The 26,071-nt window shown below is 42.6% G+C and overlaps 1 pseudogene; it reads left to right on the top strand.

The window, feature by feature from the left end:
- Positions 1 to 2,792: 2,792 nt before the first annotated feature.
- On the top strand, positions 2,793 to 24,962 carry LOC115207208 (protein OS-9-like; annotated as a pseudogene).
- Positions 24,963 to 26,071: the final 1,109 nt, after the last annotated feature.

Below are 26,071 nucleotides of genomic sequence, written 5' to 3'. Positions count from 1 at the left end.
TTGGAAAAGATGACTCTCTGAAACTAGTTGTCTTCAGTGATGTTTCCCTAGGGAACCTTCCAGATGGAGGCACACAAGGTGGACATCTAATCGTGTTAATAGGTGAGAATCTTCCTTCACCCATCTGTTGGCAGTCAAAAAGGATCAGAAGGGTTGTCCGAAGCACTCTTGCTGGGGAAACCCTTGCTCTTGCGGATGGAATTGACAATGCAATCTTTCTGGCAACTCAGAGCTTACCACTGATGAGACAAAACGGCACATTTCTACCTGTAGTTTGTGTCACTGACAACTACTCCTTAGTTGATGCTGTCAAGTCAACCAAGTCTGTCACAGAGAAAATACTTTGTCTTGAGATTAGCAGCATCAAGGAACTTGAGTGGGTTGAGTCACTGACGTGGTCTTCCTGTCTGGGTTGGCGCCCCCCCCTTGGGTTGTGCCATGGCGGAGATTTTTGTGGGCTATACTCGGCCTTGTCTTCGGACGGTAAGTTGGTGGTTGTAGACATCCCTCTAGTGGTGTGGGGGCTGTGCTTTGGCAAAGTGGGTGGGGTTATATCCTGCCTGTTTGGCCGTGTCCGGGGGTATCATCGGATGGGGCCACAGTGTCTTCTGATCCCTCCTGTCTCAGCCTCCAGTATTTATGCTGCAGTAGTTTATGTGCCGGGGGGCTAGGGTCAGTCTGTTTCATCTGGAGTATTCTCTTGTCTTATCCGGTGTCCTGTGTGAATTTAAATATGCTCTCTCTAATTCTCTCTTTCTCTCTTTCTTTCTTTCTTTCTCTCGGAGGACCTGAGCCCTAGGACCATGCCTCGGGACTACCTGGCATGATGACTCCTTGCTGTCCCCATTCCACCTGGCCATGCTGCTGCTCCAGTTTCAACTGTTCTGCCTGCGGCTACGGAACCCTGACCTGTTCACCGGACGTGCTTGTTGCACCCTCGACAACTACAATGATTATTATTATTTGACCATGCTGGTCATTTATGAACATTTTAACATCTTGACCATGTTCTGTTATAATATCCACCCGGCACAGCCAGAAGAGGACTGGCCACCCCTCATAGCCTGGTTCCTCTCTAGGTTTCTTCCTAGGTTTTTGGCCTTTCTAGGGAGTTTTTCCTAGGGAGTTTTTCCTAGCCACCGTGCCTCTTTCACATGCATTGCTTGCTTTTTGGGGTTTTAGGCTGGGTTTCTGTACAGCACTTTGAGATTTCAGCTGATATACGAAGGGCTATATAAATGAATTTGATTTGATTTGAACTTATTCAAGTACAGGACACTAGTGGATTCTGTGGTCAGCCACAAAGGAACAGCTTGCTGACTGACTAAAAAGGGAGGATCCGGTCTTGTGCTCCTAATGGAAAGTGGCACACAACCCATTTGTAATGGGTAACTTAAATAATAGTTGGGGTATTTTAATTATTTTGTTGATGTTTTATTTGTCTTTGAAGAAAAGTGGGAGATTAAGTTCATGTTTTAAGTATCCTTATATTTCTGTTATAATGGATGGTGCTATCGCTCTGTTTATTAGTACGCCTGTGCGGTAGTCTCACTGTTGATGGATCTGGCCTGAGTGCAATGGCAACCATATTGTTGAAATATGGTTTAGTGAACGTTGTTAAACTGGAACCTAGTCATTGTCATTTTAAGTTAACAATCAGGCCTATCACCGTTGTGTTGTCGGCAAACTTAATTTTGTTGAAGTCATGCAGTCGTGGCTGAACAGGGAGCACAGGAGGGGACTAAGCACGAACTCCTGAAGGGCCTCCGTGTTCCGGGTCAGTTTGGCAGATTTGCTGTTGCCTACCCTCACCACCTGGGGGCCACCTCCCAGGATCTAGCTGCATGGGGAGGTGTTCAGTCCCAGGGTCCTTAGCTTAGTGATGAGCTTTGGGGGCACTATGGTGTTGAACGGTGAGCTATAGTCAATGAACAGTATTCTCACATAGGGTGTTCCTTTTGTCTAAGTGGGGAAGGGCAGTGTGGAGTGTAAAATATATTGCGTCATTTGTGGATCTGTTGGGCCGGTATGCGAATTGGAGTGCGTCTGGGATGATGGTGTTGATGTGAGCCGTGACCAGCCTTTCAAAGCATTTCATGGCTACAGATGTGAGTGCTACGGGGCAATATTAATTTAGACAGGTTACCTTACCTTGGAACATGTAGGTATTACAGACTGGGTCAGGGAGAGGTTGAAAATGTAAGTGAAGACACTTGCCAGCTGGTCAGTGCATGCTCTAGTAATCCGTCTGGGAATGTTAACCTTTTTAAAGGTCTTACATCAGCTCCGGAGAGTGTGATCACACAGTCATCCGGAATAGCTGGTGATCTCACACATGGTTCAGTGTTGCTTGCCTTCGAAGCGAGCATAGAAGGCATTTAGCTCGTCTGGTAGGCTCACGTCTGAGTTTGGCTTTGTAATCTGTGACAGTTTGCAAGCCCTGCCACATCCGGTGAGCGTAGCGGGATTTGTTCTAAGTGTCCGGGTTAGTGTCCTGCTCCTTGAAAGTGGCAGCTCTAGCCTTTATCTTGATGCGGATGTTGCCTGTAATCCATGGCTTCTGGTCAGGATATGTACATACGGTCATTGTAGGGACGATGTCCTTGATGCAGTTATTAATGAAGGCGGTGACTGGTGTGGTAAACTCCTCAATGCCATTGGATTAGGCCTGGAACATATTCCAGCCTGTGCTAGTGAAACAGTCCTGTTTCGCTAGCACAGAGTTCAGTTACTTTTGCTTTCTTGGGTACAGGAACAATGGTGGAGATCTTGAAGCAAGTGGGGACAGCAGACTGGGATAGGGAGAGATTGAATATGTCAAACACTCCAGCCAGCTGGTTTGCGCATGTTCTGAGGATGCGGCTAGGGATGTCGTCCGGGCCGGAATCCTTGCGATGGATAACACACTTAAATGTCTTACTCACGTCAGCCACGGAGAACAAGAGCCCACAGTCCTTGGGAGCGGGCCGCGTCGATGGCTCGGTGTTATCCTCAAAGTGGGCGAATAAGGTGTTTAGCTTGTCCTGGAGCGAGACGTCATTGTCCGCGACGTGGCTGGTTTTCCCTTTGTAATTCGTGATTGTCTGTAGATCCTGCCACATACTTTCTATTTAACTAGGCAAGTCAGTTAAGAACAAATTCTTATTTACAATGACGGCCTACCCCGGCCAAACCCTAACCTGGACGACGCTGGGCCAATTGTGCGCCGCTCTATGGGACTCCCAATCACAGCTGGTTGTGATACAGCCTGGAATTGAACCAGGGTCTGTAGTGGCGCCTCTAGCCCTGAGATGCAGTGGCTTAGGCCGCTGTGCCACTCGGGAGCCCAAATGCTGCTGTACCACTTGCATGTGAGTGAGACAAGTGGGAGATTGCAGGCTGACAAGCATCTATTGAGTTACAAAGTAAGGTCGCTAAGAAAAATATGACTGAAGAATATTTGTGGGCTTGCTTCAGCTGAATAAAAATATTTGTAGCCTACCATAGCCATTTGATCTTTAATATATTGAATGAGCGAATTATTTCAAAAAGGCATAAAATGTATTTGGTTGCAATGTTTTACATCAAGGGTGGTCAACCTGTCCCTGTCCTAACAAACCACATTTTAGAAATGAGCTGCTTAACCGGACCTTGATAAACTGACTCGGATGTCTTTGAGCAGGGCTTTATCAGAAGTCTGCACACCCAGTAGCTCTCAAGACTGTATAAAACCACATGTTTTATACAGTTGTCTAACAGGTTTTCTGCTTTGGGGGAGTTAAGTGCCTTGCTCAATGACAGGGGATGGTACATGGGGTCAGAGAGCAGCCTCGCAGTATCGATACCACATTTCGCTTACTTTTGTAAACGTACATAGACGCCGCCAATTGTTGGTTATGGAAATTTGGTGAAAAGTCATGAAATTTAATCTGTCAATGTGTATGAACCCTGAAGTAGGGTACGAGCAAGGCTCGGGTATCACAAAATGTATCACTAACATTTTGAATCTGAGCCATTTGCTTGTGCTCTGTTGCGCAGTACAGTCATATCTAACTAAGATCATAACATGGTGTCAGAAGTGCTTCAACCGAGTCAAATATTAAACGGAAGAGATTATTTCACAGAAAATTATGTTCCTTGAGTTTTGTCGGAGTTTAGAGTGACAAAGTAGCTAATAGCTAACTGCTCTCTCATTGAGCAGAGCAGTCCAAGCAGAGCAGTCCAAGCAGAGCAGCCCAAGCAGAGATGTTGCTATGGTTACTCACAGATTCAGAGCTGCCAAGAGCAGAGCGCCTGCAGAGCTAGCTGCGCGCAGGGAGCTAGTGACAGACCAAGAGGAGCAGCTAATGGATTTACTAATGGAGGAAGTTATTTCTGATTTCGGGCCGGCTTTAAATTTGGCGGAAACAATTGGACCTGGGTAGGGCCTAAACATCACTGGCATGGGTAGAACTCAGGCTTACAATTCATGCCTGTGCAGTGCTCTACCCTATACAGCTTGTTGAGCTACCCGCTAACCTGTAACTAACTGGCCCTATCGTTTAGAAGAAAACGCAGTTTCAAGTTGACAGCTGTCAGATAGGCTTCTTGCTTAGCTAGTTAGCTAACATTAGCTAACTAGCTTGCTATTTGCCAAGTAATGTTACAGGAGAATACAAGAGTAACTGATGTAATACAGTCTGTTTTATCTAACATTGTCATGTTTCCCACACTGCAGGCCAAGACAGATGAAATCATGCTTGTGTCCAGCAAATACAAGCAGATGTATGAATGCCGCCTTCCAGCCCAGGCAGTGAGGTTTCACCAGGACCTAGCCTCTGAGCCTGACTCCCAAAGGCTACACCGGACCAAGCATCCCAGACTTACTCAAGCCCATGCACACTGCCCCTTGCCTAGTGAAGGTCAGACACAAACCACAGACTAAGTGGAGGAACACAACATCACTGCGTAGAGACGGCAGTGCTTCATATTGCATCAACATCCTAAACTGTTTTCAGGCCTCTCTACACCAGAACTATTGCAGACAGTTTAAGTATTAAAGTGATGCTTTAAAGGAAATGAAAGGGCATATGTTGGCCCAGGCGGATGCTTTTGCAATGAGTTGTGCAACTTGTATTGATAGTTAAATCTCAATCATGCTTATCTGATTGGTCAGTTTGCATTCCCTAACCAAATTGTCACAGTCGTGTCTCTACAATAAACTACCTCACTTTACTGTATATTGATGAAGAGGTCAATCTGAAGGTTGGACTTGTAATCTACCAGAGCTTGAGTTGGACAGACTCTATATGCATATTAGAATTAGATGTCTGGTTGATGATCATGTGATTGTATGAGGAAGGGAACAGAATGCAACTTCTCCATATAAGGCAGTCTATAGGCCTCATATTCTATTTCATATAGCATTGGAAGGCCACTCAACATGGATATGAAATGTAATATGAACTAAAACGTTGTCATTCTTTATGACTGCAGACGAAAGACTGGTGGACATATGAGTTCTGCTATGGACAACACATTAGACAGTACCATCTTGAGGGTAAGACTTACATTTCAACAACTACTTAGGCCAAGAAAAAAGTTAACACAACAAGTAGCAACAGCTGGATCCTTCTTGTTTGTACTCACTGTTTACACTTTCACCTTTTTACTTTCGTTACTTACTCCTCTGGTGTTGACCTGTCTGTCAAGTGCTGCTGCATCACATGGTGTCACCTACCTGACGCTACTTTATCTATCTAGTTTTCGGTCATGCCTCTAATGATCGAGTCTGTTTTTATCTCTACACAGACACAGATGTCAAAGGGGATGTTTTCTTCCTGGGTTACTATGATTCAGAGTTTGACTGGAACAATGAAACAGCCAAGGTAAAATGTTTGTCTGTTGCATGCAGCCTCCCTCCTCTCTCCCCTGCATAGCATTTTGACATACCTTGTTGTGCTACTGTAGTGTACTCTTCTCATACATAGGACTAAAGCAATAGTTTTTTATGTATACTTGCTGGCAAATATGAAATGAGCATGTTGCATGAGCCAATAGAATGTATTTTTACAGAAAAATCTCAAGCTGTTTCAGTTTGTTTTATTTTTCACCCATTGTACTGTAGAGTTGGAGTGAGTGCTTGGCGGGTACGGGCTGCTTGTATGGGAACGGGCTGCTTGTGGGGAACGGGCTGCTTGTGGTACGGGCTGCTTGTGGGTACGGGCTGCTTGGTTGGTGCGGGCTGCTTGGCTGGTACGGGCTGCTTGGCAGGTGCGGGCTGCTTGGCTGGTACGGGCTGCTTGGCGGGTGCGGGCTGCTTGTGGGTACGGGCTGCTTGGCGGGTGCGGGCTGCTTGTGGGTACGGGCTGCTTGTTGGTTTTGGAACACAGCATGTACCTTGTTCAGGTTGATGACATGATGAGGGAAAGAACATCATGAGCCTGTTGACTTGACTCCTTCAGCTTAAGTAACTCCCTCCCCTGAGACTCACGTTGTGATGTTCTATGCAATTTGATGATTTAGTAGGATGTCCATGGTCTATAAATTGATAACCTCCAGAGGCCCAGCAATTAATTTTTGTCCTTTCTAGTGGACATCAGTTCTCATCAAGAAATGTCCTCTGTAGTGGACACCCAGATGCCGCAACTTGGGGGGGGGGGGGGGGCTCAGGAGAATTTACACTGTATAAACAAAAGTATGTGGGGACACCTTCAAATTAGTGGATTCCGCTATTTCAGCCACACCTGTTCCTGACAGGTGTCTAAAATCGAGCACACAGCCATTCAATGTCCATCATATCCAGTCAGAAACTTTCAATGTGACACCGTCATAGGATGCCACCTTTCCAAAAAGTCAGTTTGTGAAATTTCTGCCCTGCTAGAGCTGCCCTGGTCAGCTCTGTGCTGTTATTGTGAAGTGGAAACGTCTAGGAGCAACCATGGCTCGGCCATGAAGTGCTAGGCCACACAAGCTCACAGAACGGGACCGCTGAAGCGCGTAGCGAATAAAAATCATCTGTCCTCGGGTTGCCACACTCACTACCGAGTTCCAAACTGCCTCTGGAAGCAACGTCAGCACAAGAACTGTTTGTTGTGAAGCTCGCCGCCATTGAACTCTGGAGCAGTGGAAATGCGTTCTCTGGAGTGATGAATTGTGTTTCACCATCTGGCAGTCCGACGGACAAATCTGGATTTGGCGGATGCCAGGAGAACACTACCTGCCCCAATGCATAGTGCCAACTGTAAAGATTGGTGGAGAAGGAATAATGGTCTGGGGCTGTTTTTTATGGTTTGGGCAAGGCCCCTTAGTTCCAGTGAAGGGAAATCTTAACCCTCCAGCATACAATGACATTCTCTAGATGATTCTGTGCTTCCAACTTTGTGGTAACCGTTTGGGGAAGCCCCATTCCTGTTTCAGCATGATAATGCCCCCGTGCACCAAGCGAGGTCCATACAGAAATGGTTTGTCGGGATCGGTGTGGAAGAACTTGAGTGGCCTGCACAAAGCCCCATCGAACACCTTTGGGATGAATTGGAACACCGACTGTTAAAAGAGGAAGCTATATATTTTAAGCAAATGTTCTCTTTTCGGCCTCATCCTCTCCCACTGAATGAAGATTACGGTAAGGAATTCTTTCCAAATAATACAAAAAATGTAACATTTAACAAATGTACAGAAAGATCTGTGCCAAAGCAAATTTAGAGGAATAACCTTTTGAGGCTATTAAATCCTTTCAGTCTGGAAAAAACCCCAGAGCTTGATGGCATACTGGTAGAGGTATATCAAGCCTTTTTTGAAATACTAAAAGCTCCATTGTTAGATTGTTTTAACTACTCCTATAGAAATGGTAGTCTGTCAGGTACTCTGCAGGAAGGTCTGATTTCACTATTATTAAAACAAGATCCAGATGGGAAATATAAAGATCTAGTCTATCTGAAAAACTGGAGGCCCCTTATACTTCAATGTCAATGCAAAATACTAGCGAAATGCATTGCACTCAAAATTCAAAGGGTTTTTCCAGGTATTGTTCACCCTGATCAGACAGGTTTTTTACATGGACGATACATTGGAGATAATATACAACAACTAATAGAAATACTAGAACATCATGAAACATCTAAGAAGCCAGAACTGGTATTTAAAGCAGATTTAGAAAAGGCATTTGATAAAGTAAGACTGGATTTTATTTATAAATGCCTGGATGTTTTCCAATTTCGCTGATTCTCTTATAAAATGGTTACAAGTAATTTATATCAACCCCAGGTGTATAATAGTCAATACTACTTCTCAGAGTTTTGAATTGCCAAGAGGAGTTTAACAAGGGTGTCCGCTGTCACCATATCTATTCGTTATGGCCATCAAAATCTAGCTATTAAAATCAGATCCAATAACAACATTAGAGGATTTAGAAATCCAAGGCTTAAAAACAAAGGTGTCCATGTACAGTTGAAGTCGGAAGTTTACATACACTTAGGTTGGAGTCATTAGAACAATTGTTTACAGACAGATTATTTCACTCATAATTCCAATGGGTCAGAAGTTTACATGCACTAAGTTGACTGTGCCTTTAACCTCTCTGGGGTATGTGGGACACTATTCAACAGCCAGTGAAATAGCAGGGCGGCAAATTAAAAACAACAAAAATCTCATCATTCAAATTTCTCAAACATACAACTACACTGCTCAAAAAAATAAAGGGAACACTTAAACAACACAATGTAACTCCAAGTCAATCACACTTCTGTGAAATCAAACTGTCCACTTAGGAAGCAACACTGATTGACAATAAATTTCACATGCTGTTGTGCAAATGGAATAGACAACAGGTGGAAATTATAGGCAATTAGCAAGACACCCCCAATAAAGGAGTGGTTCTGCAGGTGGGGACCACAGACCACTTCTCAGTTCCTATGCTTCCTGGCTGATGTTTTGGTCACTTTTGAATGCTGGCGGTACTTTCACTCTAGTGGTAGCATGAGACGGAGTCTACAACCCACACAAGTGGCTCAGGTAGTGCAGCTCATCCAGGATGGCACATCAATGCGAGCTGTGGCAAGAAGGTTTGCTGTGTCTGTCAGCGTAGTGTCCAGAGCATGGAGGCGCTACCGAGATGAGATCCTCAGACCCCTTGTGAGACCATATGCTGGTGCGGTTGGCCCTGGGTTCCTCCTAATGCAAACAATGCTAGTCCTCATGTGGCTGGAGTGTGTCAGCAGTTCCTGCAAGAGGAAGGCATTGATGCTATGGACTGGCCCGCCCGTTCCCCAGACCTGAATCCAATTGAGCACATCTGGGACATCATGTCTCACTCCATCCACCAACGCCATGTTGCACCACAGACTGTCCAGGAGTTGGGGAATGCTTTAGTCCAGGTCTGGGAGGAGATCCCTCAGGAGACCATCCGCCACCTCATCAGGAGCATGCCCAGGCATTGTAGGGAGGTCATACAGGCACGTGGAGGCCACACACACTACTGAGCCTAATTTTGACTTGTTTTAAGGACATTACATCAAAGTTGGATCAGCCTGTAGTGTGGTTTTCCACTTTAATTTTGAGTGTGACTCCAAATCCAGACCTCCATGGGTTGATAAATTGGATTTCCATTGATTATTTTTGTGATTTTGTTGTCAGCACATTCAACTTGTAAAGAAAAAAGTATTTAATAAGATTATTTCTTTCATTCAGATCTAGGATGTGTTATTTAAGTGTTCCCTTTATTTTTTGAGCAGTATATTATATCCCATTTTAAAGATACACTTCTCGTTAATCCAACCACATTGTCCGATTTCAAAAAGGCTTTACGGGGAAGCATAACATTAGATTATGTAAGGACAGTGCTGAGACAAGAAAAACCACACAGCCATTTTCCAAGCAAAGAGAGGCATCACGAAATACAGCTAAAATTAATCACTAACCTTTGACGATCTTCATCAGATGACACTCCCAGGACTCAATGTTACACAATACATGCATGTTTTGTTCGATAAAGTTCATATTTATATCCAAAAACCCCATTTTACATTGGCGCGTGATGTTCAGAGAATGTTTTGCCTCCAAAACTCACGGTGAATGAGCACATCAATTTACAAAAATACTCATCATAAATGTTGATAAAATTTACAACAGTTATTGAAAGAATTATAGATACACTTCTCCTTAATGCAACCACTGTGTCAGATTTCAAAATAGCTTTACGGCGAAACCACATTGCTCAATATTCTGAGTACAGAGCTCAGCCATCAAAGCAAGCTATACAGTTACCCGCCAAGTTCTGGAGTCAACAAAACTCAGAAATAGTATTATAAATCTTCACTTACCTTTGCTGATCTTCGTCGGAATGCACTCCCAGGACTCCCACAAGAAATGTTCGCTTTGTTCGATAAACTCCATATTTATGTCCAAATGCCTCTGTTTTGTTCGCGCGTTCAGATCACTATTCCAGAGGCAAAATGCGCGAGCGCAAAACCCGAGACGAAAAGTCAAAAAGTTCCATTACCATTCGTAGAAACATGTCAAACGATGTTTACAATCAATCCTTAGGGTCTTTTTATCAGAAATATTTGATAATATTCCAACTGGACAATAGCGTATTCATTACAGAGGAAAAAAAAGGAGCTGTGCGCCTGTGTGACTGCGCAGTAAACAAATCATTGGCCTCAGGCAGTCCACTTGTTGAGTCAGCTCTTATTCTCTCCCCAGTAACAGTAGAAGCATGAAACAAGGTTCTAAAGACTGTTGACATCTAGTGGAAGCCTTAGGAAGTGCAAAATGAACCCTAAGTCACTGTATACTGTATAGGCAATCACTTGAAAATCTACAAACCTCAGATTTCCACACTTCCTGGTTGGATTTTTCTCAGGTTTTTGCCTGCCATATGAGTTCTGTTATACTCACAGACATCATTCAAACAGTTTTAGAAACTTCAGAGTGTTTTCTATCCAAATCTACTAATAAATGCATATCCTACCTTCTGAGCCTGAGTAGCAGGCAGTTTACTACGGGCACGCCTTTCATCCGGACGTCAAAATACTGCCCCCTACCCTAGAGAAGTTAAACAGCTTGGAAAATTCCAGAAAATGATGTCATGGCTTTAGAAGCTTCTGATAGGCTAATTGACACCATTTGTGTCAATTGGAGGTGTACCTGTGGATGTATTACAAGACCTACCTTCAAACTCAGTGCCTCGTTGCTTGACGTCATGGGAAAATCAAAAGAAATCAGCCAAGAAATTGTAGACCACCACAAGTCTGGTTCATCCTTGGGAGGAATTTCCAACGCCTGAAGGTACCACGTTCATCTGTACAAACAATAGTACGCAAGTATAAACACCATGGGACCACACAACCATCATACCGGCTCAGGAAGGAGATGTGTTCTGTCTCCTAGAGATGAACGTACTTTGGTGCGAAAAGTGCAAATCAATCCCAGAACAACAGCAAAGAAAAATGATGTGGATATATTGACGCAACATCTGAAGACATCAGTCAGGAAGTTAAAGCTTTGTCGCAAATGGACAATGACCCCAAGCATACTTCCAAAGTTGTGGCAAAATGGCTTAAGGACAACAAAGTCAAGGTATTGGAGTGGCCATCACAAAGCCCTGACCTCAATCCGATTAGAATATTTGTGAGCAGAACTGAAAAAGCGTGTGCGAGCAAGGAGGCCTACAATCCTGACTCAGTTACACCAGCTCTGTCAGGAGGAATGGGCCAAAATTCACCCAATTTATTGTGGGAAGCTTGTGGAAGGCTACTTGACATGTTTGACCCAAGTTAAGCAATTTGAAGGCAATGCTACCAAATACTAATTGAGTGTATGTAAACTTCTGACCAACTGGGAATGTGATGAAAGAAATAAAAGCTGAAATAAATCATTCTCTCTACTATTATTCTGACATTTCACATTCTTAAAATGTGAAATTTTACTAGGATTAAATGTCAGGAATTGTGAATAACTGAGTTTAAATGTATTTGGCTAAGGTGTATATAGACTTCCGACTTCAACTGTATGCCAATGACTCAAGATTTATATTAATTCTGCAAGCTAGATCCCTGCAATGTCTCATTTGAAGATCTAGATAATTTTTCTGGACTCTCTGGTCTAAAACCTAATTATGATAAGTGTACAATATTACGTATTGGATCTTTAAAAAATACATATTTTACATTACCCTGCAGTTTACCTATAAAGGGGGCTGACGGTGAAGTAGACATACTTGGTATTCCTATCACAAAAGATATAAATAAGCTCTCCACAATGAATTTCAATAGAAAACTTGTAAAAATAGACAAGATTCTGCAACCATGGAGAGGTAAATACCTGTCTATTTATGGAGAAATTGCCCTTATTAACTCCTTAGTCATATCTCAGTTTACTCACTTATCGCTCTGCCTGCTCCTGATGATTCATTTTTCAAATCATATGAGCAAAAAATATTTCGCTTTATCTGGGACACTAAACCAGACAAAATAAAGCGTGCCTATCTATATAATGAATATGAATTGGGCGGGTTGAGATTCTTACATTTAAAAGCACTAAACCTCTCTCTAAAAGCTTCACTTATTCAAAACTTTTACTTGAACCATAAATGGTTCTCAAGTAGATTACTAAGAAAAGCTCATCCATTGTTTTTAAAATGGCCTTTTTGCCTTTGTGCAGATTGCCATGTCTCATTTTCAATTAATTGAAAATTATTAATTTTTCAAAGTATCTCTTTCAAACAAGCATTGCAGAGCTGGCTACAATTTCAAATTCATCCCGCTGAAAAGAGAGAACAAATATTTTAGCTGAACTCAAATGTGCTGGTTGATTAAAATACCAGTATTTATGGAAAAAATGTTTGAAAAGGGTATTTTGTTCTTAAATTATATTGTAAGTAGGAATGGTAGAGTTATGTCTTTCATGGAGGTATCAGAATTGTATGGGAAGGTCTGCTCAATCCATGAGTGCAACCAATTGATTACAGCATTACCCCCAAAAATGGAGGCAGGTGGCAGCGGGAGGTGTTAGGGAACTGGTCTGTCTGTCCAATTTAAAGGATCAAAACTGGCGGAGGAATAAAATAGCATAAATAGGAAAGTGTACCAGTTTTTTTTACCCCTTTTTTTTCTTGGGGGGGGGGGGGGGGTTACTCTGTGAGGGGTCTTGGATGGTTGAGGAACTGGGGGGGGGGGGTCAGACACAGAAGGTTCAATGCCCATTTGTTTCATCAAAGTACTTAATTTTTCTGGTGTGTGATGGTCTGCTAGTAGACACCACAGCTTGCCTGCAGGGTTTTACAATGAAAGCATCATATTACGAAATAATCAGTCCTCTCTATTCATTTCTGTTGGACCAGATGCAGGTGTCACCTCTGAACAGCCAGAGGATTCTGATTTCTGGGAGGGAGTGACAAATCCAGGGGGTACCACAGAAACTGACACCACTTCAGAGCATCAGGTACACACAGTCAGTGATCATAATATCTTTCAACTTTAGTCTTCGACAGAATGGCGCCAACAGCTTTCTGTTTTGACAGGCTGGAGAGGATGCCTTTGATAATCAGCTCACAGATAATGAGGTCACAGAGGATGGTAATGTATTATATTGGCATTTGAAAACACTACTCACTACAATATCACATCTGATGCTTTCAAGTGTCATCCTTTTGGTTAATATCTATCAGGTGTTTTTGATTCCTCGCAGCTTTTGGAGATGAAAAATTCAACTTCAAGATCATCACAGACCCTGCAGACCTGATGAAATTTGTGCAGCATCTAAAAGGGAGCAACAGAAAGGTTAGTGCCGCCTTTAGGCCAGGCTATGGAACACTTACCTTTTTCCCATAGCCGTGGATTCATAATGCAGTGCCATTTTTGTGTATTTAAATTTCAATATGGTTATTTGACTTCCCTTTCAGAAAGCACAAAATGAAGCCGAAAGAGAGGCACTGAGGAAGGAAAAGGAGAGACGTGGAGCCGAGGATGAGGATGAAGAAGAGCGTCTCCTGCTGCAGGAGTTTGAAGAGATAGCTGGCCTCTCGGTGCCCTCTGCCAACATCGAGGAGATGAAAGAGGAAATGCAAAAGGAGTTTGACAACATCATAGACGAGGTGCGGACAGACGCTAGAAATGCCAGATAAGTGTACAGGCTGTAAATGGTTCTATGTAGTAGAACAGATATTGTCTGGAAGGATTTGTTTAAAGTTATTGAGAGTGCTGAGTCACATTATGGGCCAAACATGTGAGATAGATGGACATCTAAATGAACAGTATTATTTTGTCTCCTTTTCACCTCATTTAACACCTGATTTCCTTAACTAAAGGCACAGCTCAATAGGTAGGCCTTTCCTCTTTTGTTCTCCATTGCTCCTCAAGCAAGGGGGAGGCCGGTTGACATCACGACTTCCTGTCAAACCAGCTCCTTGAATGCCCATATTTTTTTACTCTTTAGTGTGTACTTTACTGTATTTTTTCTTGGGATATCACTTTTCAGGAGGAAAAGTTCAAAAATGACTAGGGGACATCTTTAATATTTACATTATTTCAGTCATATTTACTTGACAGGCTCAGTGGTGCTGTCTTCCTTTGACTTGATGGGCTTCTCTCTATGTTCTAGGCTCAGCGGGAGCTGGACACAGAGGGTCTGAAGGGGGAGTTTGACCGCACTCAGGCCACCCAGACTCTTGAGACAACTCTGGACAAGCTGCTGGACCGCTTAGAGGACAAAGAGGCCGGGGACACAGAGGCAGAGCACCTGACAGAGGGAGGCCAGAAGGCCAACGACCCAGCCAGGGGCAGCCCCAGCCTGGCTCCCCAACAGCCAGGTAACTGGGCTCTCTGCCAAAGGCTCCACTCACTGGGCCTGGGTCTATGTGTTCATAGTTCAAACATCTACATTCTGTGTATATTAATTTCTTGTTCCATCCCATATTCAGTACCTTTGGAGATTTGAGGTTCAATGCTCAAGGGAGATTAAAACCGCTGTAGGCTATATCAGCATACTGACAGTCCTATATGAAGAGAAAAGGCATTATAGAATAGCTTCAATATGCTGGATTCATGTAGTTAGATTTTATTTGCCACTGTCACTGCTGGCATACAGTACTAGTCCAAAATTTGAACACACCTACTCATTCAAGGGTTTTTCTTTATTTTTATTATTTTCTACATTGTAGAATTATAGTGAAGACATCAAAACTATGAAACAACACATATGGAATCATGTAGTAACAAAAAAAAGTGTTAAACAAATCTACATTTATTTTAGATTCTTCAAAGGTCGCCACCCTTTACCTTGATGACAGCTTTGCTGTGTTGGGTCATTGTCCTGTTGAAAAACAAATGATTGTCCCACTAAGTGCAAACCAGATTGGATGGCGTATCGCTGCAGAATGCTGTGGTAGCAATGGTGGTTAAGTTTGCCTTGAATTCTAAATAAATCACAGACGGTGTCACCAGCAAAACACCATCACACCTCCATGCTTCATGGTGGGAACTACACATGCGGAAATCATATGTTAACCTACTCTGCGTCTTACAAAGACACTGCAGTTGGAACAAAAAATCTAAAATTTGGACTCATCAGACCAAAGGACAGATTTCCACCGGTCTAATGTCCATTGCTCGTGTTTCTTGTCCCAGGCAAGTTTCTTCTTATTGGTTTCCATTAATAGTGGTTTCTTTGCAGCAATTTGACCATGATGGCCTTATTCACACAGTTTCCTATGTCTGTTACTTGAACTCTGTTGAGCATTTATTTGGGCTGCAATTTCTGAGGCTGGTAACTCTAATGAACTTATCCTCTGCAGCAGAGGTAACTCTGGGTCTTCCTTTCCTGTGGCGGTCCTCATGAGAGCCAGTTTCATCATAGCTCTTGATGTTTTTTGCGACTGCACTTGAAGAAACTTTAAAAGTTCTTGAAATGTTCCAGATTGACTGACCTTCATGTCTTAAAGTAATGGACTTTGCTTATTTGAGCTGTTCTTTCCATAATATGGACTTTGTATTTTATCAAATAGGGCTATCATCTGTATACCACCCTACCTTGTCACAACACAACTGATTGTCTCAAACGCATTTAGAACGAATGAAATTCCACAAATTAGACACACCTGTTAATTGAAATGGACTCCGGGTGACTACCTCAAGAAGCTGGTTGAGAGAATGTGAAGAGTGTGCAAAGCTGTCAAGGCAAAGTGTGGCTACTTTGAAGAATTTCAAATATATTTTGATTTGTTTAACACTTTTTTTGGTTACTATATGATTCCATATGTGTTATTTCATAGTTTTGATGTCTTCACTATTATTCTACAATGTAGAAAATAGTTAAACATAAAGGAAAAACCCTTGAATGAGTAGGTGTGTCCAAACTTTTGACTGGCACTGTACATTTTAAGTTATGACATTGTAGAAAAAAGCCCTTTTCAATTACAAGTCAGTAAGACACTTCTATAAGAGATCCCTCCTACATCCTGCTGCCCTACATATACTTGTTGGGAGGTGACCTCTGTTTGTTCCTCTTGTCTCGTCACCCCAAACCAAGCGACTGACGACCATGTTAAAATCAGAGTTACTAAGTATAAGACGAGCGGCAAACCCCGATGGGGAGGTCGAAGTTCAAGAGATGGGCGAAGGTGACCTCCAGTGGCAGCATATTAAGGATAAGGTTAAAGAACAGCTAGAGAAGGCGGGACTGAAGGCCGAAGGTAGGAAGGGGAGTGCCCAAAAAACACATGGCCTATCGCTCTCTTTTCCGCCTGCTTTCTTTAGCGTATGATCATGCAAATCTCCTCTCATCTAATTTTGGTCGGGTTCCAAAAATAGAATGGCAAAACAGAGCTACGCATCACATGATCATCTCTTATCTATTGAAATTCACTTTTAAAATTCCTTTCCACAGATCACTATTGGGGTGTTGCAAAGATACTGTGTGAACATGTTATCTGAGGAAGCTTCTGGGTGTGGTTGCGATAATTACATTTCACAATAGGATTAGGCCTCACAGCATGAAAGATTTATGTAAAAGTGGTGTACAGTCATGGCCAAAAGTTTTGAGAATGACACACATATTAATTTTCACAAAGTCTGCTGCCTCAGTTTGTATGATGGCAATTTGCATATACTCTAGAATGTTATGACAAGTGATCAGATTAATTGCATTGTCCCTCTTTGCCATGCAAATGAACTGAATCCCCCAAAAAACATTTCCACTGCATTTCAGCCCTGCCACAAAAGGACCAGCTGACATCACGTCAGTGATTCTCTCGTTAACACAGGTGTGAGTGTTGAAGAAGACAAGGCTGGAGAGCACTCTGTCATGCTGATTGAGTACGAATAACAGACTGGAAGCTTCAAAGGGAGGGTGGTGCTTGGAATCATTGTTCTTCCTCTGTCAACCATTGTTACCTGCAAGGAAACACGTGCCGTCATCATTGCTTTGCACGAAAAGGGCTTCACAGGCAAGGATATTGCTGCCAGTAAGATTGCACCTAAATCAACCATTTATTGGATCATCAAGAACTTCAAGGAGAGCGGTTCAATTGTTGTGAAGAAGGCTTCAGGGCGCCCAAGAAAGTCCAGCAAGCGCCAGGACCGTCTCCTAAAGTTGATTCAGCTGCGGGATCGGGGCACCCACCAGTACAGAGCATGCTCAGGAATGGCAGCAGGCAGGTGTGAGTGCATCTGCACACACAGTGAGGTGAAGACTTTTGGAGGATGGCCTGGTGTCAAGAAGGGCAGCAAAGAAGCCACTTCTCTCCAGGAAAAACATCAGGGACAGACTGATATTCTGCAAAAGGTATAGGGATTGGACTGCTGAGGACTGGGGTAAAGTCATTTTCTCTGATGAATCCCCTTTCCGATTGTTTGGGGAATCCGGAAAAAAGCTTGTCCGGAGAAGACAAGGTGAGCGCTACCATCAGTCCGGTGTCATGCCAACAGTAAAGCATCCAGAGACCATTCATGTGTGGGGTTGCTTCTCAGCCAAGGGAGTGGGCTCACTCACAATTTTGCCTAAGAACACAGCCATGAATAAAGAATGGTACCAACACATCCTCCGAGAGCAACTTCTCCCAACCATCCAGGAACAGTTTGGTGACGAACAATGCCTTTTCCAGCATGATGGAGCACCTTGCCATAAGGCAAAAGTGATAACTAAGTGGCTCAGGGAACAAAACATCGATATTTTGGGTCCATGGCCAGGAAACTCCCCAGACCTTAATCCCATTGAGAACTTGTGGTCAATCCTCAAGAGGCGGGTGGACAAACAAAAACCCACAAATTCTGACAAACTCCAATCATTGATTATGCAAGAATGGGCTGCCATCAGTCAGGATGTGGCCCAGAAGTTAATTGACAGCATGCCAGGGCGGATTGCAGAGGTCTCGAAAAAGAATGGTCAACACTGCAAATATTGACTCTTTGCATCAACTTCATGTAATTGTCAATAAAAGCCTTTGACACTTATGAAATGCTTGTAAATATACTTCAGTATTCCATAGTAACATCTGACAAAAATATCTAAGACACTGAAGCAGCAAACTTTGTTGAAATTCATATTTCTGTCATTCTCAAAACTTTTGGCCACGACTGTAGATGCAACAGTGACACTGTCTCATCCATTTTCATAATCTGCCTTTTAATGTGCTTTCTATGTGCAGTTTCTGTTCTTATTGTGTGTGTGGTATTGTGATAGAATCTTTCCAGTGGGGTTTCTGTTCTTATTGTGTGTGTGGTATTGTGATAGAATCTTTCCAGTGGGGTTTCTGTTCTTATTGTGTGTGTGTGGTATTGTGATAGAATCTTTCCAGTGGGGTTTCTGTTCTTATTGTGTGTGTGGTATTGTGATAGAATCTTTCCAGTGGGGTTTCTGTTCTTATTGTGTGTGTGGTATTGTGATAGAATCTTTCCAGTGGGGTTTCTGTTCTTATTGTGTGTGTGGTATTGTGATAGAATCTTTCCAGTGGGGTTTCTGTTCTTATTGTGTGTGTGGTATTGTGATAGAATCTTTCCAGTGGGGTTTCTGTTCTTATTGTGTGTGTGGTATTGTGATAGAATCTTTCCAGTGGGGTTTCTGTTCTTATTGTGTGTGTGGTATTGTGATAGAATCTTTCCAGTGGGGTTTCTGTTCTTATTGTGTGTGTGGTATTGTGATAGAATCTTTCCAGTGGGGTTTCTGTTCTTATTGTGTGTGTGTGGTATTGTGATAGAATCTTTCCAGTGGGGTTTCTGTTCTTATTGTGTGTGTGGTATTGTGATAGAATCTTTCCAGTGGGGTTTCTGTTCTTATTGTGTGTGTGGTATTGTGATAGAATCTTTCCAGTGGGGTTTCTGTTCTTATTGTGTGTGTGGTATTGTGATAGAATCTTTCCAGTGGGGTTTCTGTTCTTATTGTGTGTGTGGTATTGTGATAGAATCTTTCCAGTGGGGTTTCTGTTCTTATTGTGTGTGTGGTATTGTGATAGAATCTTTCCAGTGGGGTTTCTGTTCTTATTGTGTGTGTGGTATTGTGATAGAATCTTTCCAGTGGGGTTTCTGTTCTTATTGTGTGTGTGGTATTGTGATAGAATCTTTCCAGTGGGGTTTCTGTTCTTATTGTGTGTGTGGTATTGTGATAGAATCTTTCCAGTGGGGTTTCTGTTCTTATTGTGTGTGTGGTATTGTGATAGAATCTTTCCAGTGGGGTTTCTGTTCTTATTGTGTGTGTGGTATTGTGATAGAATCTTTCCAGTGGGGTTTCTGTTCTTATTGTGTGTGTGGTATTGTGATAGAATCTTTCCAGTGGGGTTTCTGTTCTTATTGTGTGTGTGGTATTGTGATAGAATCTTTCCAGTGGGGTTTCTGTTCTTATTGTGTGTGTGGTATTGTGATAGAATCTTTCCAGTGGGGTTTCTGTTCTTATTGTGTGTGTGGTATTGTGATAGAATCTTTCCAGTGGGGTTTCTGTTCTTATTGTGTGTGTGGTATTGTGATAGAATCTTTCCAGTGGGGTTTCTGTTCTTATTGTGTGTGTGGTATTGTGATAGAATCTTTCCAGTGGGGTTTCTGTTCTTATTGTGTGTGTGGTATTGTGATAGAATCTTTCCAGTGGGGTTTCTGTTCTTATTGTGTGTGTGGTATTGTGATAGAATCTTTCCAGTGGGGTTTCTGTTCTTATTGTGTGTGTGGTATTGTGATAGAATCTTTCCAGTGGGGTTTCTGTTCTTATTGTGTGTGTGGTATTGTGATAGAATCTTTCCAGTGGGGTTTCTGTTCTTATTGTGTGTGTGGTATTGTGATAGAATCTTTCCAGTGGGGTTTCTGTTCTTAGTGTGTGTGTGGTATTGTGATAGAATCTTTCCAGTGGGGTTTCTGTTCTTATTGTGTGTGTGGTATTGTGATAGAATCTTTCCAGTGGGGTTTCTGTTCTTATTGTGTGTGTGGTATTGTGATAGAATCTTTCCAGTGGGGTTTCTGTTCTTATTGTGTGTGTGTGGTATTGTGATAGAATCTTTCCAGTGGGGTTTCTGTTCTTATTGTGTGTGTGTGGTATTGTGATAGAATCTTTCCAGTGGGGTTTCTGTTCTTATTGTGTGTGGTATTGTGATAGAATCTTTCCAGTGGGGTTTCTGTTCTTATTGTGTGTGTGGTATTGTGATAGAATCTTTCCAGTGGGGTTTCTGTTCTTATTGTGTGTGTGGTATTGTGATAGAATCTTTCCAGTGGGGTTTCTGTTCTTATTGTGTGTGTGGTATTGTGATAGAATCTTTCCAGTGGGGTTTCTGTTCTTATTGTGTGTGTGGTATTGTGATAGAATCTTTCCAGTGGGGTTTCTGGCTGATATTCAAGACCATATTTGTGCACAGTTGCACTTTTCAAGCTGCCCATGTGTAATGCATGTTTGTTGTATATTTATACTGTATGTGTATGAGAGGTTAGGCAATGTGTTATCTTTTGCCTGTTTGTATGTATTTGCTTTGTTTGATGTAAGTGAAACAGCTATAAGTATTGAAACTTTATAGTATTTTTTTTTTAGGTAAAATTGAGGTGAAGATTTCAACACGAAGGACAGCTGAGGATCAGTGGCTGACTGAAGAAGATACTAAGTCATTCAGAGAGCTGCTCATCAACCTCTTGGTAATCACAATGACAAGTATCATAATCCTTTTAAATAAACTGCAGATGGGTTGTGTTATTTTTAGTCTATAAGAAATGTTTTTGATACATATACAAAAGTATTTGAACACCCCTTTAAATTAGTGGATTCGACTAGTTCAGCTACACCCGTTGCTGACAGGTGTACAAAATTTAGCACACAGCCATGCAATCTGCATAGACAAACATTGGCAGTAGAATGGCCTTGCTAAAGAGCTCTGACTTTCAATGTGGTACCATCATAGGATGCCACCTTTCCAACAAGTCTGTTCGTCACATTTCTGCCCTGCTCAACTATATGTGCTGTTATTGTGAAGCAACAATGGCTCAGCCGCAAAGTGGTAGGCCACACAAGCGCACAGAACGGGACTGCTGAAGCACGTAGCTCGTAGAAATTGCCATCCTCGGTTGCAACACTCACTACCGAATTCCAAACTGACTCTGGAAGCAACGTCAGCACAATAACTGTTCGTCTGGAGCATCATAAAATGGATTTCCATGGCCGAGCAGCCGCAAACAAGCATAAGATCACCATGCGCAATGCCAAGTGCCAGCTGGAGTGGTGTGAAGCTCACCGCCATTGGACTCTGGAGCAGTGGAAACACGATTCACCATCTGGCAGTGCAACAGACCAATCTGGGTTTGGTGGATCCCAGTAGAACGCTACCTGCCCCAATGCATAGTGCCAACTGTAAAGTTTGGTGGAGGAGGAATAATGGTCTGGGGCTGTTTTTTATGGTTTGAGCTAGGACCCTTCGTTCTAGTGAAGGGCAATCTTAACCCTCCAGCATACAATGACATTCTAGACTATTCTGTGCTTCCAACTTTGTGGCAACAGTTTGGGGAAGCCCCATTCCTGTTTCAGCATGACAATGCCACCATGCACAAAGCGAGGTCCATACAGAAATAGTTTGTTGAGATCGGTGTGGAAGAAGTTGACTGGCCTACATAGAGTCCTGACCTCAACCCCATCAAACCCCTTTGGGATGAATTGGAACCCCAACTCCGAGCCAGGCCTAATTGCCAAACATTAGTGCCCGACCTCACTAATGCTCTTGTGGCTGAATGGAAGCAAGTCCCCGCACCAATGTTCCAACATCTAGTGGAAAAGCCTTCTCGGAAGAGTGGGGGCTGTTATAGCAACAAAGGGGGGACCAACTTCATATTAATGCCGATGATTTTGAAATTAGATCTTCGATGAGCAGGGGTCCACTGTGGTGGCTAATTTCTGCAGTCCCAAATGAGGAGTTACAAACACACCCGTCCGAGTTAAACTACATCTTTAATACTTAAGATACTTTTGCAAAAGTTCTTGACCCCCAATAATGCATTCTCTCGAATGAACCAGGAAGGTGATTACAGAATGGCTACAGGGATCTTTTTATAGCAACGATACACCCCCTTCAACGTACATTGACAAACCACAGATACTTAGTAACAGTTCACAAAGGTTAAGTTTTATATGACAGATATCAATAAAATACAGCAGACAGTAACTGCTATGTCAACAGGATTCATTATATAGCCCAGTATCTGGTCTCCTTAGAACCGTCCCTCCCTGGTACGGTATTGAACAGAACTATTTCATCCAATGGCATATATCAATTGTCAACTCTAGATACTCCCATCTCAAGCAAACCCCCTCTTGACCCTACTCCTGGACAGGCTCACTGGGGAGTGAGCCTCTAGGCCATATATTATCACAGGATAAGTGCGAGATCTAAGAGAGGACATACAAGGGTCCATTTACTGCCATAATCCTCCCCACAATAAAGAAAAGGAGGGAGTGACTTGCTCACAGACATTGTGGAGACAAGTCATTGGTTCCCCATGAATCACGCCATCCCTTCACATGGTTTAAGAAATGGGTAAAGACACATTCCCATGACGACAAGTCTGACCTCTCCCCACTCTGGGCCCCAAGTGTCTGAGCCACAGCTAAGGTAGACGTGCAACTGAAAAGACACCAGAGTCCAATGGACACTTTCTAATGACAAGTACCTCAAATAAGCATATTATACTAATAAAACATCTAATTATCTATGTTACCCAACTAATTCTGATTCGTTCACAACACCACATACTTGTGGTCATGTAGTGAATATGTTGAAAGATATCTGTAAGGACATTTTCTCCATTTAATTGGGTTCAAAGAGTGCTATCAAAACCAAGATAAGCAATTGAAAGAGTTAAGCAGTTCAACATTTTGAAGAAGTCTAAGTAATATGAGTAAATGTGTGAGCTATTATTTTGATCTTCCTTTGATGTCTCTCAGACAGGGGGAACAGATGAAGTTTACAAGGAGCAAAAGAGACATCTGGAGTTGGAAAACAACTACAGATTTGTATGGGGAGAGAGACCAGAAGAGGCCCAGTACGCCAGTACTGCACCGGACTCAGACGATGTGGAGTTATGAGCTCTGGGGAGACGTTTACTCGCATCGTGGGAACCAAGCACCTGTGGAGGCTAGGAGCGTGGAGTGTCCCTCGCCCTTGTCAGAACTCTGAACTCACTGCTAAGTCTCAGCTGCCCCTTGGGCCCCACTGGAAGCACCAGTGTCCACAATTACACCTGTTCCCACACTTAGAAATGGGTTGTCCCTATCAGGCACCCTTATGTGCCTTGCACAAACCAATCCAAATGTCTCAGCTGTGGTGGTGTAATGGTGTCAGGTTTTGTTTTCTCTCCTCAATGTGATGGCTGAAAAGGGGCATTATTTCAATGTCTGTTGCTATGTTGGGTTGAGAGGAGGGTGGGAAAAACACCATGGACTTGGCAATTTGCACCTGTGAAAATGTATCTACGGCTTGGACTGAATGGGGTTTAACTTGACATTTCTACAGAAGTATGATGCCCTCTCCTTGTGTAGCCACACAGCAGTGCTTATAACTACACCACTGTGTTTTTATCTGCTGCTCTACAGTGTGAGGAAATGATCTCCGGGAGTGATGCAATGGAGGAATTGACCTGGTATTTACACTTGGCGTCACAAAATGATACAGTATGTTTGCAAAAGGAGGGTTCTGTTCACCAGTTATCGTTTATTGTTTAGAAATTCTACATTTATTTAAAAAGAATGCCGATTTGGAAACCTGAAAAAGAGTGAGGTTTAGAGGTTAAACCACAGTTTGAATATTTAAATAAGAACCAGTGTAATTTAGTGAAGCTTATACAACTCGTTCATTGTAGAATTGACATGCTTGATGAAACATTCATCATATTCCATATACATTTTGTAGCACTTTAAATGTTGAGAAATGGTTCTGGAAAGTTGTACATTTTGTCAACTGTCATGAATGTTCAAAACCGTTATTTTATGATTCAGATTTATTTGGTTTGATGCCGTGTACAGCAAACCCCAAAATACTTAACCTATTTTCATTTGAGAAGTTATTTCTCAGAAATAGTGATTGGAGCTCAGCTGTTCCTGTTAACAAAATGTTGTTGTTTTTTGGCGCAAAGGTTTCCTCAGTGATAAATAAATACCATTTAGCCGACAGTTTTATCCAAAGTGACAGTCAGGCGTGCATACATTTTACGTATAGGTAGTCCCGGTGATCAAACCACAACCCTGGTGTTACAAGCACCAGGCTTAAACAACTGAGCTAGAAAAGGCTTAACGTGTGTATATATTGTGAATAATTGTAGCTCTTTAAAATCTGTAAATAATTTAGCTTGAGCATGTGAGGGGATCATTTTTATATTTAGTTAAGATCATTATACGCACACTTCCTTGTTGAAGGGTGTTATTGAGTGAAGATGTCAAACAGATCCAATTTCGTTACATTTTAAATTCACCAGATGAACACCCTCCCTAAAAGTCTGAGCTGCATTGTAAAATCTTGGTATATTCGTACCTTGCAAATTTAAAATAAAGACCATTAGAAAATACTTGGGCAAGATATGCCACAGTGTTTATTGATGTTTTGAGGAATTCTCTCAGTAGTTAAGTGATAGGCCTATATGATGTTTGAGGAAACTATTTATTTTTCTGTCAACAACCCTAACACCCTCACATTTTTCTACTATTTGTTGAAGTCAGTCATTTGTGGAAACTATCATAAAGAAAATCGACTGCCGTAGTGCAGGCAGTGTAGTGAATAGAAAAATGCCATTCGTTTAAGTGAACAAAAATGTTTTGAAGACCATCATGGTACCAATAACTGCTTCTAATACATCAGATGTATGTCCTTGAACCGATTATTTGAAAATTGCACACAGAAGGATAATTTAGCTCACGAGTGGCGGAGCGGTCTAAGGCACTGCATCTCAGTGCTAGAGGCATCACTACAGACTCTAGTTCGATTCCAGGCTGTATCACATCTGGCTGTGATTGGGAGTCCCATAGGGCGGCGCACAATTGGCCCAGCGTCGTTAGGGTTTGGTCGGGGTAGGCCATCATTGTAAATAAGAATTTGTTCTTAACTGACTTGCCAAGTAAAATAAATACAAAAAGTTGCTAATGGCAGCCTGCAGTTCCCAATTCGCCCTTCAACTTGAGGTATTCAATGAGAGGAGGCAGCACTGAGTTAGCCTGCAACGTTCCCCTGCTCAGACGTTGCATGCATCAACCTATGGTTGCGTGCCACGTCAGCGACAGACAGATTGCTATAACGTGATTAACTGATACTTAAAATACTTATCCAGGCGTTGTAAGATCTGGTATGCGGCAGCAATGCCTGGGCAGAGGATCGTGCCCTGAGTCTTCACATAGGAATGAATGGTGTCACCTGATCGATGGCTTTGTCGAGTCATTGGGCTAGTTCGTTTTGAGTGGAGTTTATACAGTTTAGAGAACAATTCCATTGGTACTTAAGTGTAATCTCCACTCACCCGGGGCATGCAAAACGAACTTGCCCACTGTTTTTTGCTACAGCACTAGCACCCGATTAGTGCTCTGGTGCCACCCAATGATTGGTTGTGCCTGCTCTGTGTACATACAATGATCCAATAGAAACTTAACAGTATTTAAAGGGCGGGGACTAAGGCAAGACAAGGCA

This window comes from Salmo trutta, chromosome 14 (genome assembly GCF_901001165.1).
Source record: "Salmo trutta chromosome 14, fSalTru1.1, whole genome shotgun sequence".
In the NCBI taxonomy this organism is placed as follows: Eukaryota; Metazoa; Chordata; class Actinopteri; order Salmoniformes; family Salmonidae; genus Salmo; species Salmo trutta.
The sequence above is the reverse complement of the archived record's forward strand: the minus strand, read 5'-3'. Positions and strand labels throughout refer to the sequence as shown.